This window comes from Oncorhynchus keta, chromosome 2 (assembly GCF_023373465.1).
Source record: "Oncorhynchus keta strain PuntledgeMale-10-30-2019 chromosome 2, Oket_V2, whole genome shotgun sequence".
Lineage (NCBI taxonomy): Eukaryota > Metazoa > Chordata > Actinopteri > Salmoniformes > Salmonidae > Oncorhynchus > Oncorhynchus keta.
The window spans coordinates 12178008-12194866 of NC_068422.1; the positions used below are offsets into that span (position 1 = coordinate 12178008).

General features: G+C 42.6%; 1 pseudogene; it reads right to left on the bottom strand.

Moving 5' to 3' along the window:
* Positions 1-5525: 5525 nt before the first annotated feature.
* LOC118372937 (vacuolar fusion protein CCZ1 homolog) lies at positions 5526-12090 on the bottom strand (annotated as a pseudogene).
* Between the last annotated feature and the right edge of the window lie 4769 nt (positions 12091-16859).

Consider the following 16859-nt stretch of genomic DNA (forward strand, 5'->3'; position numbering starts at 1 on the left):
ATCAGATGCAGCTCCTCAGAATTGTCCTCTGTGTTGACGAATATTCTGGGGAAGCGGAATTTGGCAACTGGGTCTTTGAGGTTAGCAGGTCCTTTGCATACTGTATGACTGTGTGGGTTTGCATACTGTATGACTGTGGGGTTTGCATACTGTATGACTGTGTGGGTTTGCATACTGTATGACTGTGTGGTTTTGCATACTGTATACTGTTTGACTGACTGTGTGGTTTTGCATACTGTATGACTGTGTGGTTTTGCATACTGTATGACTGTTTTGGGGTTTGCATACTGCATGACTGTGTGGGTTTGCATACTGTATGATGTGTGGTTTTGCATACTGTATGTCTGTGTGGGTTTGCATACTGTATGTCTGTGGGGTTTGCATACTGCATGACTGTGGGGTTTGCATACTGTATGACTGTGGGGTTTGCATACTGTATGACTGTGTGGGTTTGCATACTGTATGACTGTGTGGTTTTGCATACTGTATGACTGTGTGGGTTTGCATACTGTATGACTGTGTGGGTTTGCATACTGTATGTCTGTGGGGTTTGCATACTGCATGACTGTGGGGTTTGCATACTGCATGACTGTGTGGGTTTGCATACTGCATGACTGTGGGGTTTGCATACTGTATGACTGTGGGGTTTGCATACTGTATGACTGTGTGGGTTTGCATACTGTATGACTGTGTGGGTTTTCATACTGTATGACTGTGTGGGTTTGCATACTGTATGACTGTGTGGGTTTGCATACTGTATGACTGTGGGGTTTGCATACTGCATGACTGTGGGGTTTGCATACTGTATGACTGTGTGGGTTTGCATACTGTATGACTGTGGGGTTTGCATACTGTGTGTGTACGTACGTACTGTACGTGCGTGCGACCCTTCCATCATTTACACTTTAACAGTTCTCCCCTGCCCTTGAGGCTTTTGCTGGATAATCTCCTTGTTAAATGATCCTCTCTCTCTCTCTGTGTATCCCAGGAGTCAGCCTGAGCTTGGCGTATCCAATTCCCCTCGCAGTCACGAGTCACACCGACAGCAGTACACTCTCAGGGGTCACCTCCCCCCACCTCCTCCTCTAACAACGGCTCTATTTCAATGCTTTGAAAATGCATTTATATGAAGTGCTTGTATTGTCTTCTCTGTGCCTCTACTTAGATCTACATAAAATGTTGTCTGTGTGTGTGTTTGACTACTTTCTGCCAAGCTACTTGCCCTAAAGGGATAACCTCTTAATTATACCTATTCTTTGAGATCATTCATTCTCTTCCCTTCTATGAGGTAATCACTGATCTGACCAGACAGGATAGGTGAAAGCCATGTTGTGGAACCCATTCTTTCATCTATACAGCTAAAGCAGAATCAGTATAGTGGGACCCATTCTTTCATCTATACAGCTGTGTTGAATCAGTATAGTGGAACCCATTCTTTCATCTATACAGCTGTGTTGAATCAGTATAGTGGGACCCATTCTTTCATCTATACAGCTGTGTTGAATCAGTATACTCTAGTGGAACCCATTCTTTCGTCTATACAGTTGTGTTGAATCAGTGTAGTGGAACCCATTCTTTCATCTATACAGCTGTGTTGAATCAGTGATTGGAAGGGACGCAGGAAGGGTGCACTTTTACAGTATTCATACAGAGCCCAGGGCTTTTCTCAGACACAGCTGTACAACAGGCCCACCTCTGGGACTTGGGCTAAACTGAGGAGCGCCTCTGCAAATTACACTATATATACAAAAGTATGTGGACACCCTGTCAAAATAGTGGATTTGGCTATTTCAGTCACAACCGTTGCTGACAAGTGTATAAAATTGAGCACACAACCATGCAATCTCCATAGACAAAACATTGGCAGTAGAATGGCCTTACTGAAGAGCTCAGTGACTTTCAACGTGGCACCATCATAGGATGCCACCTTTCCAACACAAGTTCATCAAATTTCTGGCCTGCTAGAGGTGCTCCCAGTCAACTTTAAGTGATGTTACTTTGAAGTGGAAACATCTAGGAGCAACAACGGCTCAGCCACGAAGTGGTAAGACACAAGCTCACAGAACAGGACCGCCGAGTGCTAAAGCGCGTAGCGCATAAAAATCATCCTCAGTTGCAACACTCACTACCGAGTTCCAAACTGCCTCTGGGAACAACGTCAGCACAACTGTTTGTCAGGAGCTTCATGAAATGGGTTTCCATGGTCGAGCAGCTGCACACAAGCCTTTGATCATCATATGCAATGCAAAACGTTGGCTGGAGTGGTGTAAAACTCACCACCATTGGACTCTGGAGCAGTGGAAACGCGTTCTCTGTAGTGATGAATCACGCTTCACCATCTGGCAGTCCAACAGACCAATCTGGGTTTGGCGGATGCCAGGAGGATGCTACCTGCCCGAATGCATAGTGCCAACTGTAAAGTTTGGTGCAGGAGGAATAATGGTCTGGAGCTGTTTTTCATGGTTCGGGCTAGGCCTCTTGGTTCTAGTGAAGGGGAATCTTAATGCTACAGCATACAATGACATTCTAGACAATGATTCTGTACTACCAACTTTGTGGCAACATTATGGGGAAGGCCCTTTCCTGTTTCAGCATGACAATGTGCACAAAGCGAGGTCCATACAGAAATGTTTTGTCGAGATTGGTGTGGAATAACTTGAATGGCCTGACCTCAACCCCATCGAACACATGAACACCTTTGGGATGAATTGGAACACCGACTGCGAACTAGGCCTAATCGCCCAACGCCAGTGCCGACCTCACTAATGCTCTTGTGGATGAATGGAAGAAAGTCCCCACATCTAGTGGAAAGCCTTCCCAGAAGAGTGGAGGCTCTTATATCAGCAAAGGGGGGGGACCAACTCCATATTAATGCCCATGATTTTGGCATGAGATGTTCGACAAGCAGGTGTCCACATATACTTTTGGTCGCATAGTGTCTCTTCCTCTCAAGCACAGAGGGCTCTAGGGTGGACTAGGCTAGACCGGGACTCTTAAACAGCTTAGCTCTCCCTCCCTCTCTCTGTTAAATGTGATCCCAGAGTCAATCCCCCTCCTTTGTGTCTGTGTGTGGGATGGTAGAGAGCTGCAAATCTCATTATTGTTAGTGGGGTAAGACCACGCTGTGTTGTAACACTGATCAGTAATCCTCCATGTTGTTAAACAATCAGACTGGATATTACGCCTTCCTGGCCACCAACGCACTTTAATTACAACCTAATGCTACAATAATGACACTTTCGTAGCAAAACGATAAAAAAATACCCCACCCCAATTGTGCCATCACGCTTGGTTGATTTCACTTGATAATCTAAAACAATAGGGTTCTTCCATCACTATACGTTGACCTAACAATATACAGTTGAAGTCGGAAGTTTACATACACCTTAGCCAAATACATTTCAACTCAGTTTTTCACAATTCCTGACAATTAATCCTAGTAAAAATTGCCTGTCTTAGGTCAGTTAGGATCATTACTTTATTTTAAGAATGTGAAATGTCAGAATAATAGTAGAGAGAATGATTTATTTCAGCTTTTATTTCTTTCATCACATTCCCTGTGAGTCAGAAGTTTACATGCACTCAATTATTATTTGGTAGCATTGCCTTTAAATTGTTTAACTTGGGTCAAACGTTTCGGGTAGCCTTCCACGAGCTTCCCACAATAAGTTGGGTGAATTTTGGACCATTCCTCCTGATAGAGCTGGTGTAACGCAGTCATTGTTTGAAGGCCTCCTTGCCCGCACACGCTTTTTCAGTTCTGCCCACAAATTTTCTATAGGTTTTAGGTCGGGGTTTTGTGATGGCCACTCCAATACCTTGACATTGTTGTGCTTAAGCCATTTTGCCATAACTTTGGAAGTATGCTTGGGGTCATTGTCCATTTGGAAGACCCATTTGCGACCAAGCTTTAACTTCCTAACTGATGTCTTGAGATGCTGCTTCAATATATACACAATTTTCCTGCATCATGATGCCATCTATTTTGTGATGTGCACCAGTCCCTCCTGCAGCAAAGCATCCCCACAACATGATGCTGCCAACCCCGTGCTTCGCGGTTGGGATGGTGTTCTTCGGCTTGCAAGCCTCCCACTTTTTCCTCCAAACATAACGATGGTCGTTATGGCCAAACAGTTCTATTTTTGTTTCATCAGACCAGATGACATTTCTCCAAAAAGTACGATGTTGTCCCCATGTGCAGTTGCAAACCATAGTCTGGCTTTTTTTATGGCGGTTCTGGAGCAGTGGCTTCTTCCTTGCTGAGCGGCCTGTCAGATGATGTCGTTTCACTGTGGATATAGATACTTTTGTACCTTTTTCCTCCAGCATCTTCACAAGGTCCGTTGCTGTTGTTCTGGGATTGATTTGCACTTTTCGCACCAAATATTTTCATCTCTAGGAGACAGAACGCATCTCCTTCCTGAGCATTATGACGGCTGCGTGGTCCCATGGTGTTTATACTTGCATACTATTGTTTGAACAGATGAACCTGGTACCTTCAGGCATTTGGAAATTTCTCCCAAGGATGAACCAGACTTGTGAAGGTCTCCAATTTTTTAATGAGTTCTTGGCTGATTTATTTTGATTTTCCAATGATGTCAAGCAAAGAGGCACTGAGTTTGAAGGTAGGCCTTGAAATGCATCCACAGGTACACCTCCAATTGACTCAAATTATGTCAATTAGCCTATCAGAAGCTTCTAAAGCCATGACATAATTTTCAGGAATTTTCCAAGCAGGGTTAAAGGCACAGTCATATTAGTGTATGTAAACTTCTGACCTACTGGAATTGTGATACAGTGAATTATAAGTGAAATAATCTGTCTGTAAACAATTGTTGGAAAAATTGCTTGTGTCTTGCACAAAGTAGATGTCCTAACCGACTTGCCAAAACTATAGTTTGTTGACCAGAAATTTGTGGAGTGGTTGAAAAAACTAGTTTTAATGATTCCAACATAAGTGTATGTAAACTCCCGACTTCAACTGTAGTTCTTCCATCACTATGTTGACATAACAATATAGTTCTTCCATCACTACATTTACCTAACAATATAGTCTTTCCATCACTGCGTTGACCTAACAATATAGTCCTTCCATCACTACGTTGACATAATATATTTATTCCATCACTACATTCACCTAACAATATAGTCTTTCCATCACTGCGTTGACCTAACAATATAGTCTTTCCATCACTGCGTTGACATAACAATATAGTTCTTCCATCACTACGTTGACATAACAATATAGTTCTTCCATCACTACGTTGACATAACAATATAGTTCTTCCATCACTACGTTGACATAACAATATAGTTCTTCCATCACTACGTTGACATAACAATATAGTTCTTCCATCACTACGTTGACATAACAATATAGTTCTTCCATCACTACGTTGACATAACAATATAGTTCTTCCATCACTACGTTGACATAACAATATAGTTCTCCCATCACTACGTTGACATAATATATTTATTCCATCACTACATTCACCTAACAATATATCCACTAAAAACCCATCCTGAATGAACACGATAAAGTCCAAATATAATTCCATCCATCCCATCCCCTCTTCACTTCTGTAGTCAGATTAGCAGTAGATGTGACATGGCTAGAAGGTTCCACCCCAACATGATGATATGGTGTCTCTGTCCTTCTGCATGGGACCAGAGCCCCAGCAAGAGAGGGGATGAGGGAACCTGGCCCAGCCTAGCCAGGAGACCTAGAGGGAGGGAGGCAGGGGACCAGAGAGGGTGTTTAAGGACTTGCCTCCCGTAGTGAAGCAGATTTCTTGCCACCTCAGGTCTTAGGGGAGAGTCCCTACCAGCCAGCTGGAGAGAGAAAGGAAGGGAGGGGAAGAGAGGGGAAGTGGGTGGAGAAGAGAGATGGTGGAGAGAAAGAGAAAACCTGCTTTAATATAACTTAAAAAATCATTATTAACATTGTCTGGAGCCTGTGGGGTAACAATGGATGTTCAACTAATTGTACCTGTTATAATACATTATTCGGGTCAAGTGGGGCAAAAAAGTATTTAGTCAGCCACCAATTGTGCAAGTTCTCCCACTTAAAGATGAGAGAGGCCTGTCATTTTAATCATAGGTACACTTCAACTATGACAGACAAAATGAGAGAAAAATCTCAAAAATCACATTGTAGGATTTTCAATTAATTTATTTGCAAATTATGGTGGAAAATAAATATTTGGTCACCTACAAACAAGCAAGATTTCTGGCTCTCACAGACCTGTAACTTCTTCTTTAAGAGGCTCCTCTGTCCTCCACTCGTTACCTGTATTAATGGCACCTGTTTGAACTTGTTATCAGTATAAAAGACACCTGTCCACAACCTCAAACAGTCACACTCCAAACTCCACTATGGCCAAGACCAAGACAATGTGATTTTCTGGATTTTTCTTCTCATTTTGTCTGTCATAGATGAAGTGTACCTATGATGAAAATTACAGGCCTCTCTCATCTTTAAGTGGGAGAACTTGCACAATTGGTGGCTGACTAAATACTTTTTTGTCCCACTGTATACTGTCTAGGTTTTCAACTGTTTACACTATTAGTGTGAAATGTATTGCCCCGGAAGTTGTCTAAAAGGGATTTAATTTCTTGTTGCCTAATAGTTTTTTGGTAGATTTCTACACTACTTTCCTTCCATCAATAGCATTTCTTAATATTATGCAGTTGGCTTTGATGCCTCATGATTGAGTATTGCTCTGTTCAAGTGGAATGGGATCTGATAGGGGTGTCAGTGGGCTGACTGTGAATGCTCTGAGAGACCCTCTCACACACACACACACACACACACACACACACACACACACACACACACACACACACACACACACACACACACACACACACACACACACACACACACACACACACACACACACACACACACACACACACACACACCTCTGGTTCGGAGTGTCTGGGGAACAGTGACGTCGTCAGGTACTTGTACAGGATCCGCATGTCATCCTGCTCCAGACAACTTCTGAATGGGGACACACCTTAGTTAGCATCAAACATGTCCTGTTCCGGTTCACAGTCTGTTCAGGAGTATTGATAAACTAAGCCCATCATCTCCAGGCCCAATGCTATAACAACTGCTCAAATTCTTTGATTAGCAATCAATCAAATCATTACGATAATTATATTATCGTTCACATAATCCCCTGATTAGATATCAGGTCAGACTGAGTTAAAAGTGAGAGACATGTCGGGATTACAGGTTTACTGTAATCAGATTACGGTATGTATTTAAAGTCTCTGTGCCTCCCAGCCTCAACCCTAATGGGATGAGGAGTTGGAGGGATGCCTGGCACTGCTGCCAGGCTCCCCCACACCTTACAGTGGTAAAGGGCTGCCTGGAGGCACCAAGGGCTAGATCAGGGCTCTAGCACGCACACCAGGAGTGGAAGCCCAATAAGCTCTCTCCTCCCCTCCCTGGCTTTGGCATGGTGGGGAGGCCTGAAAAAGAGCCTACTAGATACAGAGCCTGGCCATTTGAATGGTGGAGCAGCCTGTGTCTCAAGATCATGGGAGAATACAATTCGGAGCTTATGTTTTTCCAACCAGCTCTGTTAGCTTTATTCCTACCCATGCATTTGCAAATTGTAGGCTAAATTTGGTTTCTACATGTGGGCAGGTGTTTAAGACCAAAGTACAGCAGACCACCCCCACACATCCTACACACGATCTGGTTCCCCCAACTGTACCATATGAGCTGGTCGTTGTAGAGAAAAGCTGAGCATTTGATCAGCCTGAGGCACTCCTCCACTCTGTTGACAAATGACTGGATCTTCAGGTAGGTCATCTTGTCCAGGTGGGAAAAGGTGATTCTCCCCGAAGACGTCGAGCAGGTCACAGGACTGCAGGTGCAGCGTCTGCAGGTACTGGAGGAGACCAGGGAAAGAGGAAAGTTATACACGCAGTCTGAGTGGACAATGGAAGGTGAATAGAAAGACATGTATCAGTTTGGTTAATAGCCATTTAGGGATACTTGGGGAAGGTGAGGTGTTAGCTTAGAAAGCAACATTATACACACATCCCATTGTGCTCAGATTTCAGATCTGAGAAACCTCATTGAGAAACACAAAAGGCCTGCAAACTGTATGCTGGACAATACAATGCTCCCATTTCCAGCTTCAGCAGCAACAATTGTTCTGTCCAAGGTGGATCCCTGTTAGGTCAAAGCTGGAGATATTAGTTTACCTGCATAGTGCATACATTGCTGTTCCCAAAGACAAGAGGACGCCATCTCAAATGGCTAGAACAGTGACATTCAACCTGGGATACAATACAGACACCGCATGCCTTCTGTGTCTTTAGGTTACATAATGGAAGGGGAAGCCCTTCATACAATTAGGGAGAGTTGGGGGTTTCCTCTGATTGGCTAGGTATGAATAATGTTGACAGGTCATGGAAGTAAATGGGCTGGGCCTGTAGTATGGCAGAAGCTTTGACCAGCTCTCCTTGAGGAAGGCACTATTTCTGAGCAGGGCTAATTAGTGGGGGAGGCCATATTTGAAGACTGTCATCTGGTCCTGCATTTAGTCACTGGAAACGCAATACAAGATCAACCCTTCTGGTGACAGCTAGAAGCACCCTGTCTGTCAAGCAGGCAGCCTGGCCTGGACACCACCATCAGACTGTTAGCAAAGTGGATAGTATTTACGCATTGTAGCTTACAACACCGGATGCTAATGTTTTCACTGTAAAACTGGATGCAGTTCATCACAGTGCCATCCGTTTTGTTACTAAAGCACATTATACCACCCACCACTGCGACCCGTATGTTCTAGTCGGCTGGCCCTCGCTACATGTTCGTCGCCAGACCCACTGGCTCCAGGTCATCTACAAGTCCATGCTAGGTAAAGCTCCGCCTTATCTCAGTTCACTGGTCACGATGTCAACACCCACCCTGTGACTGGAACGAATTGCAAAAATCGCTGAAGTTGGAGACTTTTAACTCCCTCACCAACTTCAAACATCTACTATCTGAGCAGCTAACCGATCGCTGCAACTGTACATAGTCCATCGGTAAATAGCCCACCCAATTTACCTACCTCATCCCCATGCTGTTTATATTTATTTACTTTTCTGCTCTTTTGCACACCAGTATCTCTACCTGCACATGACCATCTGATCATTTATCCCCTGTGTTAATCTGCAAAATTGTAATTATTCGCCTACCTCCTTATGCCTTTTGCACACAATGTATATAGACTCTTTTTTTCTTTCTACTGTGTTATTGACTTGTTTACTCCATGTGTAACTCTGTGTTGTTGTCTGTTCACACTGCCATGCTTTATCTTGGCCAGGTCGCAGTTGTAAATGAGAACTTGTTCGCAACTAGCCTACCTGGTTAAATAAAGGTGAAATAAAAATACAAAAATAAAAAATGCGGTGAATGCCGTCATTCGCCACGGTAGACGGGAGTTAAAATATTTTGACTTTTGCCGTAACGTTGTTTTCTGCCGGATGTTGATTTGCACTGTTTGTTTACTGAAATCATCACAGCAACGCATTCCGTCGTGCTGGCTTGGTTTTGCAGTCACCCTCTTTCTTGCTTTCTTGTCCCGCTATGCTAACTGGTATGACGGTTTTACGTCCCTTGTCTAAATGCAGCATAAAAGGTAGGACTTACTAAGTATGAGTCAATGTGTGTCAAATATGTTATATTTACAAAGATAATAAAGAATCCGGCATTGAAATAGCAGTGCCCTGCTCCTAGCAAAACAATTGAGAAAACACATGCTTGGACGATTTCAGTTGAACCATGCAATCAAGCCACAATTCTCAAAGTATATAGTCACACGTGTAAAACAAATGTTCTGCATCCAATAAGACATGACAAATCACCTCCACCTAGTGCCCTCCATTACTATGCATATACAGTTACCAGTCAAACGTTTGGACACACCTACTCATTCAAGGGTTTTACATTATATGACTATTTTCTACACTGTACAATAACAGTGAAGACATCAAAACTATGAAATAGCACATATGGAATCATGTAGTAACCAAAAAAGTGTAACAAAATCAAAATATATTTTATATTTGAGATTCTTCAAAGTAGCCACCTTGATGAAAGCTTTGCACCCTTTTCTACAATGTAAAAAATAGAAACAATGTAGAAAAACCCTTCAATGAGTAGATGTGTCCAAACCTTTGACTGGTACTGTAGATGCAGAGAATCATTTACTATGTTGTGTTTATTGTTTACCTTGTAGAAGAACGTTTCGAGCTTCTGCATGAGCAGCTCTACCCCACCTGCTTCCATTGCTCTGCCAAATGTGCCATTGAAGAGCTGGAGAAAAGAGCAATTTAAAGAACCATCAGCTAACCACGTCCTTACTAGATGTAAGGATCTTTACTAAAGAATGTGAGCCAGTATGACTTGAGTCCCAACCAGGTGCTCACCTTGTACATACTGTAGCATTCCCGTAGTACTGCGCCATAAACTGTGTCTTACAGGAAAAAGAGAATAAACATCTGAATAAGAAATAAAAGTTCTGCATAGAAGAGTTGAATTTGCTCATAAATGGACAAAGATCAATAAACATGAATAAAAGACACAACAAAATAAGAGCTACAACTATTTCCTCCTCCAAGAATGGTCCACCACCCAAAGGACTTCCAGGCAACTTGACAACTGTGGGAAGCATTGGAGTCAACATGGGCCAGCATCCCTGTGGAACGCTTTCGACACCTTGTAGAGTTCATGCCTTGATGAATTGAGGTTGTTCTGAGGTCAAAAAGGGGGGGGGTGCAATTCAATATTAGGAAGGCGTTCTTAATGTTTTCTACACTCAGATATTCACATTGTATCATTTATAGCAACTGACCGTGTTTGAAGTTCATAGTGAAAACATGTGAAACACACACAGGAAAGCAAAACCACCAAGTGGAGCTCACCTCTCCCTCCCATGGCCAAAATGAAGGATAATAGATGAAAAAACTGAGTAGAGATGAAGTGTACCGTTTCTCTTGCATTCGCAAAGTCATTCTTGGACTGCAACAGAGGAAGATGCTGATCAACTGTCTGTGACTGAACAGACTGAAAGATGTATAACTTGTTATCACAATGAGACCCTGGTTTTACCTGATCATCAGCATTAGTTTGGTTTGTGTCTTGACTTCCTCTGTTCTAGAGTGATTTGAGTCTTGTGGCTGCAGACAAAAATAATATCAGCTTTAAACTCTACACATCATTTCAGATTCAGAGAATCAGTGAGTGTGTCAGTCAATTTGGTCAGTTTACTTTAGACAGTAAATTGCATCAAAATCTCAATCTCGATCTCTTGACCTCTTGACCGAGGGCTGAAAGATGCTATGCATTTTCCAATCTGCACACCTTGCAAGGGGTTAGAAAAATCTCAAATCAAGTGGCTCTGAGGGGTGGCCAGTCCTCTTCTGGCTGTGCAGTGTTGAGATTATAACAGAAATTCAATCTTCTCGGTGTAACAGTTGGGATAATGGGGCAATTCGGGGAACAACTCATTTCTCATTCCTGGATTGAGGTACATTTACTGAGCCATATCTCACGGCGGTTCCATGGTGTCTTAATGTAAACAGGAAGCCTGTTCGACCCCAGTGCAGATGTGAGCAAGCGTAGGGTCGGAAAACAATTCTGGCTAGGGTTAGCGAAAATGCTCTCCTAACCTGCTACAAAAGTCACTCGTATTTAGGTGCCGTGTTTTTAGGGAGTCCCTAGCGCTCAACCTCTAGGCGACATTCTGCCTTCTCCCTACAGTTCTCAGTCATTAACTTTGCCCACGACTGGCCCATGTGAACTACAATTCAGACGTTGCATTTTAATGTTTATAAATGTCAATAATCGCTTGCGGTACAGCTTTCAAAACATACGGCCCTCATCTTTCATTAACAAGAAAGAATCCTTCCAATAAAAAATATACACTTACTGTAGCAGTTTTGCACAGATCCATACAACTATGGGTGTCTCCATCCAATGAAACTACACTTCCCGAGTTAAGTTTACACACAGGTGTTCGCCTCTTGTCTTCAGTCTGTCTTCAGCAAACAAGTGCTGTAACGTGGAGATATGGCCGTGTTGGAAAAGTAACTCCAATTTTAGCAAGGCGTGTATCAATTTAACCTTTTTATTATTAATAATAATATAATTTCTAGCTGATATGAAAGATAAGGGACAGATCTAAATGTACTAAGGGGAGGGGTGGTCCAAAATAGGAGAGGGTTGTCAAACTTGATTTTTTTTTGTGGGGGGGTGGGGGCACATGGGAAGGTCGTGCATTTTTCCCCTGATTTACGTTCGCTCTTCTGCTCGTATTTTCCCAATAAACAATGGCTGGACTTTTGATATTACCCTAATTAAGTTTAGAAACGTTTGTAAAGGTTTGATATGGTGTGGCTATTATTAAGCTTTAGCAGACCTATGATATGAAGGTAGGGAGGCACTCCAACTGAATCTGACGGTTGAACTTGAGGTGAGGAAGACTGTTTCAGGCCTACCAGAGTTCTCCTATAATCTAACAATCTAATGCTTATCTTTATACAAAATATTCAGATTTTACAAATTACCCTCCTTCTGTACATCTGTATAGCAGACGCAGTAGCATTCATACATAAAGAAATGCATGTCGGTGTCTCTGGGGTTTGGCCTAAGTTTCTATTCCTTTATATAGGCTACAAATACAAAAGTATATGGACACCCCTTCAAAGTAGTGGATTTGTCTATTTCAACCACACCCCTTGCTGACAAGTGTATAAAATCAAGCACACGGCCATGCAATCTTCATAGACAAACATTGGCAGTAGAATGGCCTTACTGAAGAGCTCAGTGACTTTGAACGTGGCTCTGTCATAGGATGCCACCTTTCCAACAAGCCAAATCGTCAAATTTCTGCCCTGCTAGAGCAGCTGGTCAACTGTAAGTGCTGTTATTGTGAAGTGGAAACACATCGGAGCAACAACGGCTCAGCCGCAAAGTGGTAGACCACACAAGCTCACAAAACAGGACCGCCGAGTGCTGAAGCGCCAAGCACGTAAAAATCCTCAGTTGTTAACACTCACTACCTAGTTTCAAACTGCCTCTGGAAGCAACGTCAGCCCAAAAACTGATTCATGAAAGCTTCAGGAAATGGGTTTCCATGGCCGAGCAGCCGCACACAAGCCTAAGATCACCATGTGCAATGCCAAGCGCCGGCTGGAGTGGTGCATACTTTTGTTAATACATTAATATTATACAGTGGACACCTAAGCCTATAGGCCTTTGCATGCAATGCACTGATACATTTAGTGCTTAATAATATATATGCCATTTAGCAGACGCTTTTATCCAAAGCGACTTACAGTCATGTGTGCATACATTCTACGTATGGGTGGTCCCGGGGATTGAACCCACTACCCTGGCATTACAAGCGCCATGCTCTACCAACTGAGCTACAGAAGGACCTTAAATCACTGACAGCTGAACCATGAGGTGGGCAATTATTGTTTTAGGATAGTATTTACATTAACATTTGTGTAATTTAGCAGATGATTTTATGTAGAGCGACTTAAATTAGTGAGTGCATACATTTTCATACTGGTCCCACAACCCTGGCGTTGCAAGCACCATGCTCTACCAACTGAGCCACATAGTAGCCTAAAACAGGCTATAAAGTTTTGTATATGCTAGGCTGTTTTTAAGAACACGTAAATTAGGCTCATTTGGCCAACATCCCTTGTTTGATGTCACTGGCTGCGACAGGTTGGATGTGAATGCATATGGATGTCCATAAAATGTCTCAAATGTTTGGTAAATTATAATCTTCCCTGTTATATTGTCTGGTGCCACATTTTCCTAAATTAAACTCTGAAATGGCATATTGTTTTTACGAAGATTTTAGAATATTCACATGAAAATTTGTTGCAAACTGGATGGAAACCGAGCTATAGGTGTCAGTTTGATTATGCCTCCACATCATGGTTTACCAACAACCACAATCATCTAAAGTAGAAGTTACCAGCCAAACAAGCTTACTTTCCTTAAACTCCCCCCTCCTACTGATTTGGAGGTTGAGCAGTTTTCCATCTTTATAGCCCCAATGTGTCTTTATCTATGTAATTGTATATGTATTTATGTGGGAAAAAAATAGGGACCACAATGGAAATAAGTCTCTGACTTTAATGTGCAATCCCAGGTCACTTATTTTTGTGTATACTTGTGTTTTTTTAGCTGACTAATAAAATCAGTCAATCAATCAATCCAAACTGTGCCGCGACCAAATGATGAAGGGAAAGAGATGGGTTACAAAACGCCAAAGAGTTTTAATGGCAGAGATTCAGAGATTGCCAAGATTTCGATACAAGGTAAGGAGGGATGCATTTTCTGTTTGTCGAGATAGACATAGTCTATTTATTGTGGTGTTGAAAACCATGATATTGAAGTGCCCAAAGTCGGTATGCTTTGTTTATTGGTTGTGTGGTGCATTGGCACAGAATCCTGTTGGTGGAAAATCTGTTTGCATATATTTTATATAATTATAAATAGGGCATCAAAATGTTGCAAAATCAGATTTCCCCCAAGCTGATCATTGTCTGCAGCCGACTATGATCGTAGCGTAATGAAACAAACATGGAGAGTTAGCTCGTCAGTGCTGCTCGGGGAACCCTCAACCTTCTCGCCCTCCGTGGCATCGACTGTGCCACAAAAGCATGTTGAAGTGGTAAAGTCAACATCCATGTTTATGAACACAGGGTCACTACAGTTATTGTTCTTTGTGGTTGTAAACATTATTTTGAGTTAATTCTATGAGGGGGGAGGGTGTTCAATTTATTTTACAGTACAATGGGAGGGCCATGTGAAAATTATTTTTGCCAGGGGCACTCTACAAAAGTCAGACATAATTTTCAAATGATGCATTCGTGTTTAGTGAGTCCGCCAGATCAGATGCAGTAGGGATGACCAGGGATGTTCTCTTGATAAGTGTGTGAATTGGACGATTTTCCTGTCCTGCTCAGCATTCAACATGTAATGAGTACTTTTGGGTGTCAGGGAAAATGTATGGAGTAAAAAAATACATCATTTTCTTTAGGAATGTATGCAGTAAAAGTTATCAAAACCATAAATAGTACGCCGTCCCTAGGAGGGGTGCATTACTTGAGTGGGTTGAGTCACTGACATGACCTTCCTGTCCGGGTTTGGCGCCCCCCTCGGGTTCATGCCGTGGGGGAGGTCTTTGTGGGTTGTACTCTGCCTTGTCTCAGGGTAGTAAGTTGGCGGTTGAAGATATCCCTCTAGTGGTGTGGGGGCTGTGCTTTGGCAAAGTGGGTGGGGTTATATCCTGCCTGTTTGGCCCTGTCCAGGGTTATCATTTGACAGGGTCACAGTGTCTCCCGACCCCTCCTGTCTCAGCCTCCAGTATTTATGATGCAATAGTTTGTGTTGGGGGGCTAGGGTCAGTCTGTTATATCTGGAGTATTTCTCCTGTGTCCTGGGTGAATTGAAGTATGCTCCCTCTAATTCTATCTCTCCCTCCCAGAGGACCTGAGCCCTGGGACCATGCCTTAGGACTACCTGGCCTGATGACTCTTTGCTGTCCCCAGTCCACCTGGTCGTGATGCTGCTCTAGTTTCAACTGTTCTGCCTGCACCTTTGGAACCCTAACCTGTTTACTGGAAGTGCTACCATGTCCCAGACCTGCTGTTTTTGACTCTGTCTCTACCGCATCTGCTGTCTCTAACTCTGAATGCTTGGCTATGAAAAGCCAACTGACATTAACTCACCATCTTGCACCATCTACAACCACTGTGATTATGATTTGACCCTGCTAGTCATCTATGAACGTTTGAACATTTTGGCCATTTACTGTTATAACCTCAACCCGGCACAGCCAGAAGAGGACTGGCCACACCTTAGAGCCTGGTTTCTTCCTTGGTTCCTGCCTTTCTAGGGAGTTTTTCCTAGCCACCATGCTTCTACATCTGCATTGCTTGTTGTTAGGGGTTTTAGGCTGGGTTTCTTCATGACATTGGCTGATATAAAAAGGGCTTTATAAATACATTTGATTGATTAAAGTACAGATACCCCCAAAAAACTACTTCAGTAATATTTAAGTAATCCTTCTCCCCCCCCCCTTTAAGATTTAGATGCACTATTGTAAAGTGACTGTTCCACTGGATGTCATAAGGTGAATGCACCAATTTGTAAGTCGCTCTGGATAAGAGCGTCTGCTAAATGACTTAAATGTAATGTAAATGTAAGTATTTCTACTTAAGTACTTTACACCACTGCCCCTCCCCCAGTAAATGTCAATCTGTCTCTAAAATGCTTAGCTTATGTGTTAATGTTCAGATTGAGTGTTGGTGTTCTTAACAAAACACCCTGTACAGAAAAATCCTTCATCCAATCACTCTTTTGTGTAATGGAACTGAGTCTTGATCAAGGGCTAGGGATTCCACATCGGCCTAGCCAGGTGAGCACAACGGGGAATATTTTGCCATCTGACAAGACACGGGATACAAAGCAATCGAACTAGCTAAGATTATACATTTAAAAAGATACAGTACATTTTTAAATATAGAAAGCAGTTAGGTGGTCAATTTGTATGCTGGTTGCACTGCAGCAGCGCCAACAATACGCTACACTGTAGTTGTTTTTGCAGCGATCTGGGGAAACTAATTCTGAACCACAGATGAATTTCACAATTTAACACAACGAAGCGACTTACCTTGGTTCCACAACAAAAGTTCCTGTGATGCCCTTGCCTTTCCAGGCTGTGCATAAATTAGGCCTATATACTAATACAATGTTGAAGGAGAACATTAAGAACATTAATTGGTCTTGATGATCATGGATTGGTCTTTGTTTATTA